General features: G+C 49.6%; 2 pseudogenes; both read right to left on the reverse strand.

The window, feature by feature from the left end:
* Positions 1-1,612: 1,612 nt before the first annotated feature.
* LOC129532532 (uncharacterized) lies at positions 1,613-3,963 on the reverse strand (annotated as a pseudogene).
* A 227-nt stretch (positions 3,964-4,190) lies between these two features.
* On the reverse strand, positions 4,191-5,398 carry LOC101148996 (serine/threonine-protein phosphatase 4 regulatory subunit 2-like; annotated as a pseudogene).
* Positions 5,399-11,505: the final 6,107 nt, after the last annotated feature.

The following is an 11,505-nucleotide window of genomic DNA, read 5'->3' on the forward strand; positions in this document are numbered from 1 at the left end:
GACTCAGGCAGGAGCTGAGGTTCTAGTTTGAGGGTCATACAGCTGAAGACTCGGGAGGAGCTGAGGTTCTAGTTTGAGGGTCGTGCAGCAGAAGGCTCAGGGAGGAGCTGATGTTCTAGATTGAGGGCCCTACAGCTGCAGACCTGAAGAGGAGCTGATGTTCGAGATTGAGGGTCATCCAGCTGAATACTTGGAGAGGAGCTGATGTTATAGTTTGAGGGCCCTACAGCTGAAGACCCGGAGAGTATCTGATCTTCAAGATTGAGGGTCATGCAGCTGAAGACTCCGGGAGGAGCTGAGGTGGTAATTTGAGGGTCTTGCAGCTGCTGACTTGGGGAGGAGCTGATGTTCTAGTTTGAGGGCCCTACAGTTGGAAATCTGTACAGGAGCTGATGTTCTAGTTTGAGGGTTGTGCAGATGAAGACTCGGGGAGGAGCTGATATTCTAGTTTGAGGGCCCTGCAGCTAGAGATGCAGACAGGAGCTGATGTTGTAGTTTGAGGGTCGTACAGCTGAAGATCCAGGGAGGAGCTGCTCATGTATTTTTAGGGTCATGGAGCTGCAGACCCGGAGGGGAGCTGATGTTAAAGATTGAGGGTCATGCAGCTGAAGACTCTGGGAGGAGCTGACGTTCTAATTTGAGGTCCCTACAGGTGGACACCCAGAGAGGAGCTTATGTTCTAGATTGAGGGTCATGCAGCAGAAGACTCGGGGAAGAGCTGAGGTTGTAGTTTGAGGGTCGTGCAGCTGGAGAACCAGACAGGAGCTGATGTTCTAGATTGAGCGTCGTGCAGCTGAAGACTCGGGGAGGAGCTGATGTTGTTCGTTTTGAGGGTCTTTCAGCTGGAGACTCAGGGAGGAGCTGATGTTCTAGATTGAGGGTCTTGCAGCTGCAGACCCGGAGAGGAACTGATGTTCTAGATTGAGGGTCACTCAGCTGAAGACTTGGGGAGAAGCTGATGTTCTAACTTGAGGGTCGTGCAGCTGAGGACTCGGGGAGGAGCTGATGTTGATGGCTTTGCAGCTGGAGATCCGGCGGGGAGCTGATGTTCCGGTTTGGGGGCCGGGGAGCTGATGTTCCAGTTTGATGGCCGTGCACCTGGAGACCCAGGGAGGAACATCAAACTGGAACATCTGCTCCCCGCAGTGCCTCCAGCTGCATGGCTCCCAAACTGGAACATCGGTTCCCACCCGGGCCTCCAGCTGCACGGCCCTCAAACTACAACATCGGCTACCCCCGAGTCTCCAGCTGCACGGCCCTCAAACTGGAACATCAGCTCCCCACCGGGTCTCCAGCTTCACAGCCCTCAAACTGGAACTTCAGCTCCCCACCGGGTCTCCAGCTTCATGGCCCTCAAACTGGAACATCAGCTCCCCACCGGGTCTCCAGCTTCACGGCCCTCAAACTGGAACTTCAGCTCCCCACCAGGTATCCAGCTGCATGGCCTTCAAACTGGAACTTCAGCTCCCCACCGGGTATCCACCTGCATGGCCCTCAAACTGGAACATCAGCTCCCCGCTGGGTCTCCAGCTGCATGGCCCTCAAATTGGAACATCAGCTCCCCGCCAGGTCTCCAGGAGCATGGGCCTCAAACTGGAGACCTGGCGGGGAGCTGATGTTCCAGTTTGAGGGCCGTGCAGCTGGAGACCCGGCGGTGAACTGATGTTCCAGTTTGAGGGCCGTGCATCTGGAGACCTGGGCGGGGAACTGATGTTCCAGTTTAAGGCCATGCAGCTGTATACCCGGTGGGGAGTTGATGTTCCAGTTTGAGGGCCGTGCATCTGGAGACCCGGTGGGGAGCCAGTGTTGCAGGTTGAGGGCCGTGGAGCTGGAGACCCGGCAGGGAGCTGATGTTCCAGATTGACGCGGTGTAGCTGGAGACCCGGGGGGAACTGATGTTGCAGTTTGAGGACCGTGCATCTGGAGACCCGGGGGGAACTGATGTTGCAGTTTGAGGACCGTGCATCTGGAGACCCGGTGGGGAGCCAGTGTTGCAGGTTGAGGGCCGTGCAGCTGGTGACCCTGTGGGGAGCTGATGTTCCTGTTTGAGAGCCGTGCAGCTGGAGACCCTGTGGGGAGCTGATGTTCCAGTTTGAGTGCCGTGCAGCTGGATACCCGGCAGGGAGCTGATGTTCCAGTTTCAGGGCCGTGCACCTGGAGACCCCGGCGGGGAGCTGATGTTCCATTTTGAGGGCCGTGCACCTGGAGACCCGGCGGGGAGCTGATGTTCCAGTTTAAGGGCCGTGCACCTGGAGACCCGGTGGGTAGCCAGTGTTGCAGGTTGAGGGCTGTGGAGCTGGAGACCCGGGTTGGGGGGAGCTGATGTTCCAGGTTGAGGGCCGTGCTGCTGGAGACCCAGTGGAGAGCTGATGTTGCAGTTTGAGGCGGCGCAGCTGGAGACCCAGCGGGGAACTGATGTTGCAATTTGAGGGCTGTGCAGCTGGAAACCCTGTGGGGAGCTGATGTTCCTGTTTGAGAGCCTGGGAGCTGATGTTCCAGTTTAAGGCCATGCAGCTGGAGACCCGGTGGGGAGCTGATGTTGCAGGTTGAGGGCTGTGCACCTGGAGCCCTGGGGTGGAGCTGATGTTCCAGTTTGAGGGCCGTGCAGCTGGTGATCTGGTGGGGAGCTGATGTTCCAGTTTGAGGGCCATGCAGCTGGAGAGCCGGCAGGGAGCTCATGTTCCAGTTTGCAGGCAGTGCAGCTGGAGACCCGGTGGGGAGCTGATGTTCCAGTTTGAGGTCCGTGCAGCTGGAGATCTGGTGGGGAGCTGATGTTCCAGTTTGAGGGCCCTGCAGCTGGAGACCCGTGGGGATGTGATGTTCCAGTTTGAGGGTGGTGCTGCTGGCGACCCAGGCGGGAGCTGATGTTCTAGTTTTAGGGCCCTGCAGCTGGAGACCCGGGGAGGAGCTGACATTCCCTTTCGAGGGCTGTGCAGGTGGAGACCTGGGGAGGAGCTGATGGTGTTCTAATTTGAGTGTCGTGCAGCTGGAGATCCAGGGATGAGATGGCCCTGCGGTTCAAATATGAGGGTCCCGTAGCTGGACTCTACGTGAGGAACCAATGCTGCCTCTGATGTCTTAGGTTGTGGAGCTGGAAACTCGCGGAGGAGCTGGTATTGGTGTTTCTAGTTGAGGGTCGTGGTATTTCCAGGGTTTCACAAAGGCCAGATTTTATTTCAGTTACTCAGAAGAGAAAGAAAATGTCTTCTGAAAGAGATGAACTGAGTCATTACCAATAGAAAGAGTATCCACTGTATTTATCTCTTATACAAACAGAAAAATATAACATTTTCCCCCTTAGAATAATATATATATATAACATTCACATGTTAAAATGTTGAAACTATGACCAAAATATGAAAACTGCTAGAGCTATCAGACACAAGACAAAATCTTCTTGCATATGTATAAACTAAATGTGATAATCTCAAAAAACTGTTCAAAATTATAATTACTTTCCAGTTTAAAAACTTCAGTCCTAAATTAAAAAAAAAAATCTATATACAAACCACTGATTTGCCCAGACCAAAAAAAGAAAGAAAGAAAGAAAGAGAAATCAGCGGTAAGGTAAACAGGACCCAGAGGAGCTGATATTCACAGTTCTTACATGGACAACTCTTTCAGGAATTATCCATAAAGTACTTTATTTTACAACCTGCTTTTCTTATAAAACTAAAGGTGCACTTTTTTACATAAAAGTTTTATACAGTGTTAAAACCAGAACTGTGTGTAAAATACTGCATGTAAATGTTTCTAAATAGTCTTGTTCCATTGGTTCATCGGTGACTTCTGTGGCTTCATCATCATTTTCCATGGATGATTCTGAAAGAATCTCTCCAGTTTTACTGGAATTGGATCCTACTAATTCTTCTGTTTCACGGCAGTCAGAAGAACCAGTACTTTCAGGGCCTTCGTTTTCACTACCTTCAGAATGTAGTAAATCTTTCTCAGCTTGAGACACATCAGATCCCTCCATTTCATTATTTTCCTCAGAAGTCTCTTCATTCACAGTTGAGGCATCATCAGATTCTTTTTCTTGTTTTTTTCTTTCTGGGATCATTTCTCTTGATGTCATAAAAGACTCTAAAAATAAGCAAATGTTGTTGTACTTAAATTTTATTTTCAAAATACCTCCACAGTTAAGTTTCATGAATTCTGATGTTCTGTAGTTCAAATCACATCCCCTGAAATTCAGCAGCAACTGCATACAGGTGGGAGAAAAGCCCAGCGTCGGCATTACAAGGAGTTCCATGATGTACAGTTCTTTCACAAAAACAATGAATGCAAGAATTTGAGGATCTCCTTACTCCTCCCTTTTACAGATGGTCTCTCAATCCCTTCTTCTTCCTCTTCATCTTCTTCATCCTCTTCTGAACGCGCTGCCGGGTACCACGGCTTTCTTTGTCTTTATCGTGAGATGAAGGTGATGCTTCTGTTTCTTCTACCATAACTGAAGAAAGTTCTCTGCAAGTCGCTTGACTGGCTGTTTCTCCGACTTCGCCTTTTTGTCAAACCTGAGTCTTTTTACCTCATGCCCCTCAGCTTCCACAGCATCTTCATCTGGATGTTTATTTCTCAAAGGGCTCACCGAGGAAACTTCTGATTCAGATGTGGAAGAGTCACTGTGAGTTTTCTCTTCACTTTGCTGCAAATTTGCCTCTTTGCTGTCTGTGCTCTCAGGCCACCCATTTGTTGTCATGGGGGCTGACAAAGAAACCTTTGGTCAATTAAGTGGCCTGGGTGTCCCAGGCCCATTTATATTAGACCTCTCAGTATAGCTTGGTGCATTTCCAGGAAACATGACACCATTCATTCGATTTAAACTATTGGAATTGTTTTTCTCTGAAGAAGGATAAACACAGCTAACAACCATCACGTTCTTTTCTACTCCTCTGAGAAATTTGTCTGTTCCTGTGTAGTTTCTCCTTGGATCTGTTAACAATTCACATAGTTGCTGAATAGTAAAAGGGATACGGTGAAATCCAGTGACAGTTTTCAGTATTCTTTCCTTTGTTTCATCAAAGGGAATATATTCGACATTAGGGTTGGGAGGAGCTCTTGGCGCAGGAGCTGAAGTTCTGAAATCATCCGTCACTTTCTCCAGTTTGAAAATAAAATAGCCTTTAAATTGGGACCACTGAATCTGTTTCTCCAGTCTTGGCTACATGACAAAGAAACTGATCCAGGACAGGACAAACTTTCTTTTTCCCCCTCTTCTCAAAATCTTCCAGCGCCTCCTGGAGCCTGTCGACGTCCATGGCTTCCTGGAGTCCCTCACAGCCTCCGCCTCCCTCCGCGGGTCTCTTAGGGACTGGAACACCTCCCCCCACCCCCCGACGTCCTCCCACTCCCTCGCACACCCTCCAGCACACAGGCCAAGTGGGGTGGGGGGGAACGAAGGGAGCCAGGGGAAGCGTGTGAGAGAGTGAGACCGACAGAGTGAGCACCTCCCCAAGCCGCTACCACCAGCCCTCCAACATGGCGCCTGGCACGTCACCCTAAAAAGTTATTTCTTGGTGAAGCGATGGATGACAGAGATTAATCTGAGAGTTACTATTAATGGAGAAACTTAGAACTTACCATTTTTCCTGTGAGGTTTCGGTGCTGATACTGCTATTCTGTGAGTTCTAGCAATTGAGTCCGTTCACCCAGCCTGGTGATGCAGCAGGTGTCACAGAAGGACCCTGTCCCAGCTGGTCCTGCTCCACTGCTATGATGGTGTGGCCTCTGATCTGTGACTGTGTCTTGAGGGGAGACCAGGCCTTTGATCACAAGCGTATCCATGGTGAGGTTCCGTGGATAGAAGCTCATGGATGTTCCTTCCTGATGTTCATCTGCCACCTTGCTATTGAATGCATCTTGTTTATAACTGTCTTCTAAATATTGAATAGAAATAAAGCATTTGTACAGTATGGGTAAGGTATAAAGAATATTGACACATTGGACACAGAGGACCTCCACCAAGTTTAGGGAGTAGAATCTGAAGAGACATAACTTTGGATGCTCCCTGGAGGCCCTGCCTGGGTCCCAGTCCCTTCCCTTCTCCTACGGAGGGAATCACTTCCTGCTTTAGTCTTTATTATTTGCACACTTTCCTTCATAGTACGTTTCTTTCACCGTGTGCGTACATCCCTAAAAAATATGCCATTTAGTTTTTGAACTTTGTTTTCTTTCTGAGGCAGGGTCTTGCTCTGTTGCCTCGGCTGTAGTTTTGAACTTTGACATGAGTAAATTCTCCTGCGTGGCTGCTCCTGCACTGCATGGCTCTGAGCATCTGCTCTGTGTCTATTTTCATCCTCCATTCTCTCCCTGAGACCCACCCACACTGACATGGCTCAGTTTCATTGCTGCACGGTCTCCCGTCGTCTGAGGGGAGCATGGGAAATGTCTTCATCTTCCCGTGGATGAGTGTTTGGCCAGGTTGGGGCCCTTAGGACTGTGTTTTGTTGGGAACGTTCTTGGGCGTTTCTTTTGTACACAAGCGCAAGTTTCTTCTGGTCAGTAGCTTTCAAGTTTTAAAATTTCATCCCAGGTAAAAATGTAATTTTCCTCATAACCCACAACACACACTCTTTCATATACAAGCATAGCAGAAATATACTTCACAAGCGTTAGCAGTGCCTGGTGTTCCTGCTTCTCTCCATTCTCCCCAACGCTGGCATGGATTGGGTTGTGGGGTTGTGGGATTTTTGCCCGTCTGGTGGGTGTCACGTGATATCTCCCCCTGTTAGGCTGAGCCCCTCTTCATGTTTTCATTAGCCATTCCTCCACATTTCCTCTTCTGTGGAGGGCCGGTTCAGCTCTTTTGCCCAGTTTCTGTTAAGTTGTTTGAATTTTTGCACTTTTCCTTTATTATTCCTATTAGTATGTTTTTGAGACAGAATATCACTCTGTCACCCAGGCTGGAGTGCAGTGGCGCGATCTCAGCTCACTGCAACCTCCATCTTCTGGGTTCAAATGATTCTCCTGCCTCAGCCTCCCAAGTGGCTGGGATTACAGGCACGCACCACCACGCCCAGCTAATTTTTATATGTTTACTACAGATGGGGTTTCACCATGTTGTCCAGGCTGGTCTGAAACTCCTGACCTCAGGTGATTCTCCCACCTCAGCCTCCCAAAGTGCTGGGATTATGTGGGTGGCAAGCCACCCAGGCACCGAGGCAAGAGACAGAGGACACGAGCTGTTCCAGTATAATAAAATATAAAAGAAGAATAGTTATACCAGATATAGATCTTAGATATGATTATATATGAATATCATTAATCATTAGTTTGTAGCAATTACTTTTTATTCCAATATTATGATAATCCTCGCTCTATAATCACAGCCTAGGAAAAACCAGGCCATACAGAGATAGGAGCTGAGGGGACATAGTGAGGTGTGACCAGAAGACTAGAGTGCGAGCCTTCTGTTATGCCCGGACCGGGCCACCAGAGGGCTCCTTGGTCTAGCGGTGATGCCAGCGTCTGGGAAGACGCCCGTTACCAGGCAGATCCTGGTCCAGCGGTTGCAAAAGGTGTCAAGGAACAACACCCGATACTTAGCAGACCGGGAAAGGGTGGGGGGTGGGTCTCCCTTTCCCCGGGGGAGTTTAGAGAAGACTCTGCTCCTCCACCTCTTGTGGAGGGCCTGACATCAGTCAGGCTCACCTGCAGTTATCTGGAGGCCTAACCGTCTCCCTGTGATGCTATGCTTCAGTGGTCACACTCCTAGTCCGCCTTCATGTTTCATCCTGTACACCTGGCTCTGCCTTCTAGATAGCAGTAGTAAATTAGTAAAAATACTAATAGTCCCTGATATGCGGAAATAATGGCATAAGCTGTCTTTCTCTCTGTCTCCTCTCCGTCTCTGCCTCGGCTGCCAGGCAGGGAAGGGCCCCCTGTCCAGTGGACACGTGACCCACGTGACCTTACCTATCATTGGAGGTGACTCACATTCTTTACCCTGCCCCTTCTACCTTGTATTCAATAAATAACAGCGCAGCCAGACATTTGGGACACTACCGGTTTCCGCGCATTGGTGGTAGCGGTCCCCCGGGCCCAGCTGCCCTTTCTCTTATCTCTTTGTCTTGTGTCTTTATTTCTACACTCTCTCGTCGCCACACACAGGGAGAGACCCACCGACCCTGTGGGGCTGGTCCCTGCAGGGTTATAGGCATGAGCCACCATGCCTGGCCTGCTTTTTTCTTTTTCAAAAGGACTCTTTCTAGATTATACCTATTCATTTTGGTGACTATATGTGGGGCAAAGATCGGTTTGAGTCCACCAGGATAAATGTGCCGGATCTCCTCTCTGATGGAAGAAGAGACAGGGATAGAAGGGTACGGAGAATCAGAGCCAAGAGGAGGCCGAGTCAGGCAGGGGTTGCAGGCTGCTGTGAGGACTTGGCTGCTTCTCTGAGTCTGGTGGGATTAGCAGGGGATTTAAACAGAGGAACCATGGGATCTCCCTTATGCATTTCTGCCATGGTTGGCTCAGCTGAACGCACCTCTTGAGCAAGACTTGGTCTTGGACACCCAGAGGCCCTTGGTTGAGGGTTTACCTCCTGGCGTGGCCACTGACACATCCACATTTGGCTCCCACACGGCTGGGCGGCCCCGAGACCTGCTGTGCCTGCACTTCTCATTGGTGGCATTTCTCACGTTTGTCCCCTCTCAAGTCTGCCCCATCCAGAAAACTAAACACCTCTCTCTCCTACATGGAAACCCCCGTCAGCACCTCCTCCTGACTCACAGGGCATCCCGTCAGCATCACAGTCCCAACCTTCCCACACGGACAAGCTCATGGGACCCCCTGATGGACCAGGACAGCGCCAGCACTAAGACGTGCCCTGGAACTCACAGAAAGAGCGGACCAAGAAGCCGGGAATAGCACGGGGCACTGGGAGCTGCAAACGCCCACGATACTGTGAGAGATGGAGAAAGGTATGACAGGAGGAGCGGACCAAGAAGACGGGAACAGCACGGCGCACTGGGAGCTGCAAATGCCCACGATACCGTGAGAGATGGAGAAAGGTATGGCCATGGCGGACACAAAATGTTACTCAACATTTATTAACGGCCTAAATGGAGAACATAACGCTATCAAACCCTTAGGTAAAAACACAGGGGAAAACTTGTATGGCCTGGGGTTAGGCGAAAAGTTCTTAGACATGGCACCAAAAGCATGATTCATAAAAGACTGACAAGTTAAATGTAGTCATAAATTTAAAATTATAATTCTATAAAGCAATATAAAAATCTAAAGAGAATGAAACACAAACTATGGTCTAGAAAAAAATATGTGTGAATCACACATCTCACAACGTACTGGCACGCAGAATATATGAAGAAGCATCAAAGCTGAACCATAGGAAAGTAAAAACCCCAGTAGTAAAGAGATGGCAAATATTTGAATGGAGGCGTCATCAAAGAAGGTATAAGGAGGGCATATTGCCTGAGAAAGAGGCTCAACATCATAGAGATGCTGGAGAAATGCCAGTCAACGGTACCTCTGCAAATCTATTAAAATGGCTAAAAACAGACAAAAACCATGGGCCAACCCAGGTTCTAGTGATGATGCAGAGGAACTGGGACCCTCATAAGCTGCAGTGGGAATGGGAGGGGTCCCGCCATGCTGGAAAGTGGTCCGGGAGTTTCTTACGAAGTTAAGCACATCCTTACCATGTCATCCAGCAACCCCACTCCTGAAATGTCCCCCAAGCGAAAACTTAAACGTGCACACACAAACCTGCACACAAGTGTTTAGGCCTCATTCCTCATTGCCAATAACTGGAAGAAAACAAAATGTCCATCGGCAGGAGCAGGAGAGGGCGTGAAGCAACGCGGATGCTTCCACATGGGGGACACCAACCAGCAGCGGAAAGATGCACCCAAATACGCCAGGTCTCCCAGGCTACATGCCCAGTGAAGGAAGCTAGTTTCGGTGGGCACAGGCCGAAGGATGCCAACACATGACATCTTGGAGAAGACAGTGTACCGTGTTGGGGAGCAGGGCAGTGGTTTCGAGGGGATACGGGTGGAGGGGCGAATGGAGGAGCTCTCTGGGGCGATGGCGTGAGCACCTGCACCTCGCTGTGGGCTGCTGCGGCTGAGGGGCTGTACAGCAAACACTGGCTTCAGTACATGCAGACTGAAGGAGGAAGGCTCCCACAACTCAGAGACAGAGGGTGTCACCTCCATGAAACAAAAACATATTAAAAAATAAAAACTCTTAAAATTAAGAAAACACAAAAAGTATTTCAAAAGCACATTGACTTTGAGTTGACATCATCTACCTGGGAGCATGGAACTGAAACCACAGGCTTGGCAATCCCGGAGGGAGAGGGTGGAGGGTTTAGACCTCAATTGAAGGGCTCAGTACCTGGCTATAGGAAATAACATTTAAAAAGCAGCAGGGTGGAAATAATTTCTGCTGATGAGGTTGCATCTCTCCAGATAGCCGGCAGAGTAAATTAAAGCAATATAGTCTTGCTCTGTTGCCCAGGCTGGAGTGAAGTGGCGCCATCTCCGCTCAGTGTAAGCTCCGCGGGAGAATCTCTTGAACCCTGGAGGCAGAGGTTGCGGTGAGCCGAGATCCCGCCATTCCACTCCAGCCTGGGCAACAAGAGCGAAAGTCCGTCTCAAACCAAACAAAATTAGGTAACTAACCCAGGACTAAAACAGCGTAACTTTAAAAAAATAAGTCTAGGAGGTATGATGTTCATTCCCTGCAAGCCAATAAAGGCCACGTCTGGGGCATACATCTAAAAAAATAATCCTAAAGAGAAAGTTATGGTCACAGATATGTTCTGTACGGTGTTATTAAGAGCAAACATGGGAAACAACCCAAATATCAATAAAATGGGACTGAACCCTTGCAAATTTACTAAAATAACTCAAAATTGTTAAACATGATGCACAAGACGAAGATTGTAATAAAGTGAAAAGACAGGAAACATAATTACTAATGATTATTGGTTTATTTTTCATGCCACTTCATTCCACAGAAAGATTTCAGATATCTTACAGAAAGACACACTAGAAATATTAAAATACTATCTGAACCAGAAGCAGAATCAGGGTAAGCTAGCAGAAAGGCGTATAAGCCAAAGGGATCTACCCAGCTTTCAAAGCTGACCACGGCCGTGCGCAGTGGCTCTGTCTGTAATCCCCGCACTTGGGGAGGCCGAGGAGGGAGGATCGCTTGAGGCCACAAGTTCGAGACCAGCCTGGGCAACAGAGCAAGATCCCGCCTCTACAAAACATTTAAAAATCAGCCGGAAGCCAGAGGCTAGGGACATGGCTGAGGATCGCTCCCGCCCCTCGGAGGCCAGAAACCGAGGGTCACTCCCGCTCCCTAGAGGCCGGAGGCCCCGGGCCGCTCCCGCCCACCTCCGCGGACGAGCGCCGCCCCTTCGACCCCATTCGCTGCGGTCTGGACGTTCAGGCCCTCTCGGTCTGGGAGATCCCGGAGAACCACCCACGGGGCTTTAAAAAGTGTTGGTGCCCAACACCTCCCCGAAAT

Source organism: Gorilla gorilla, chromosome 2 (assembly GCF_029281585.2).
Source record: "Gorilla gorilla gorilla isolate KB3781 chromosome 2, NHGRI_mGorGor1-v2.1_pri, whole genome shotgun sequence".
In the NCBI taxonomy this organism is placed as follows: Eukaryota; Metazoa; Chordata; class Mammalia; order Primates; family Hominidae; genus Gorilla; species Gorilla gorilla.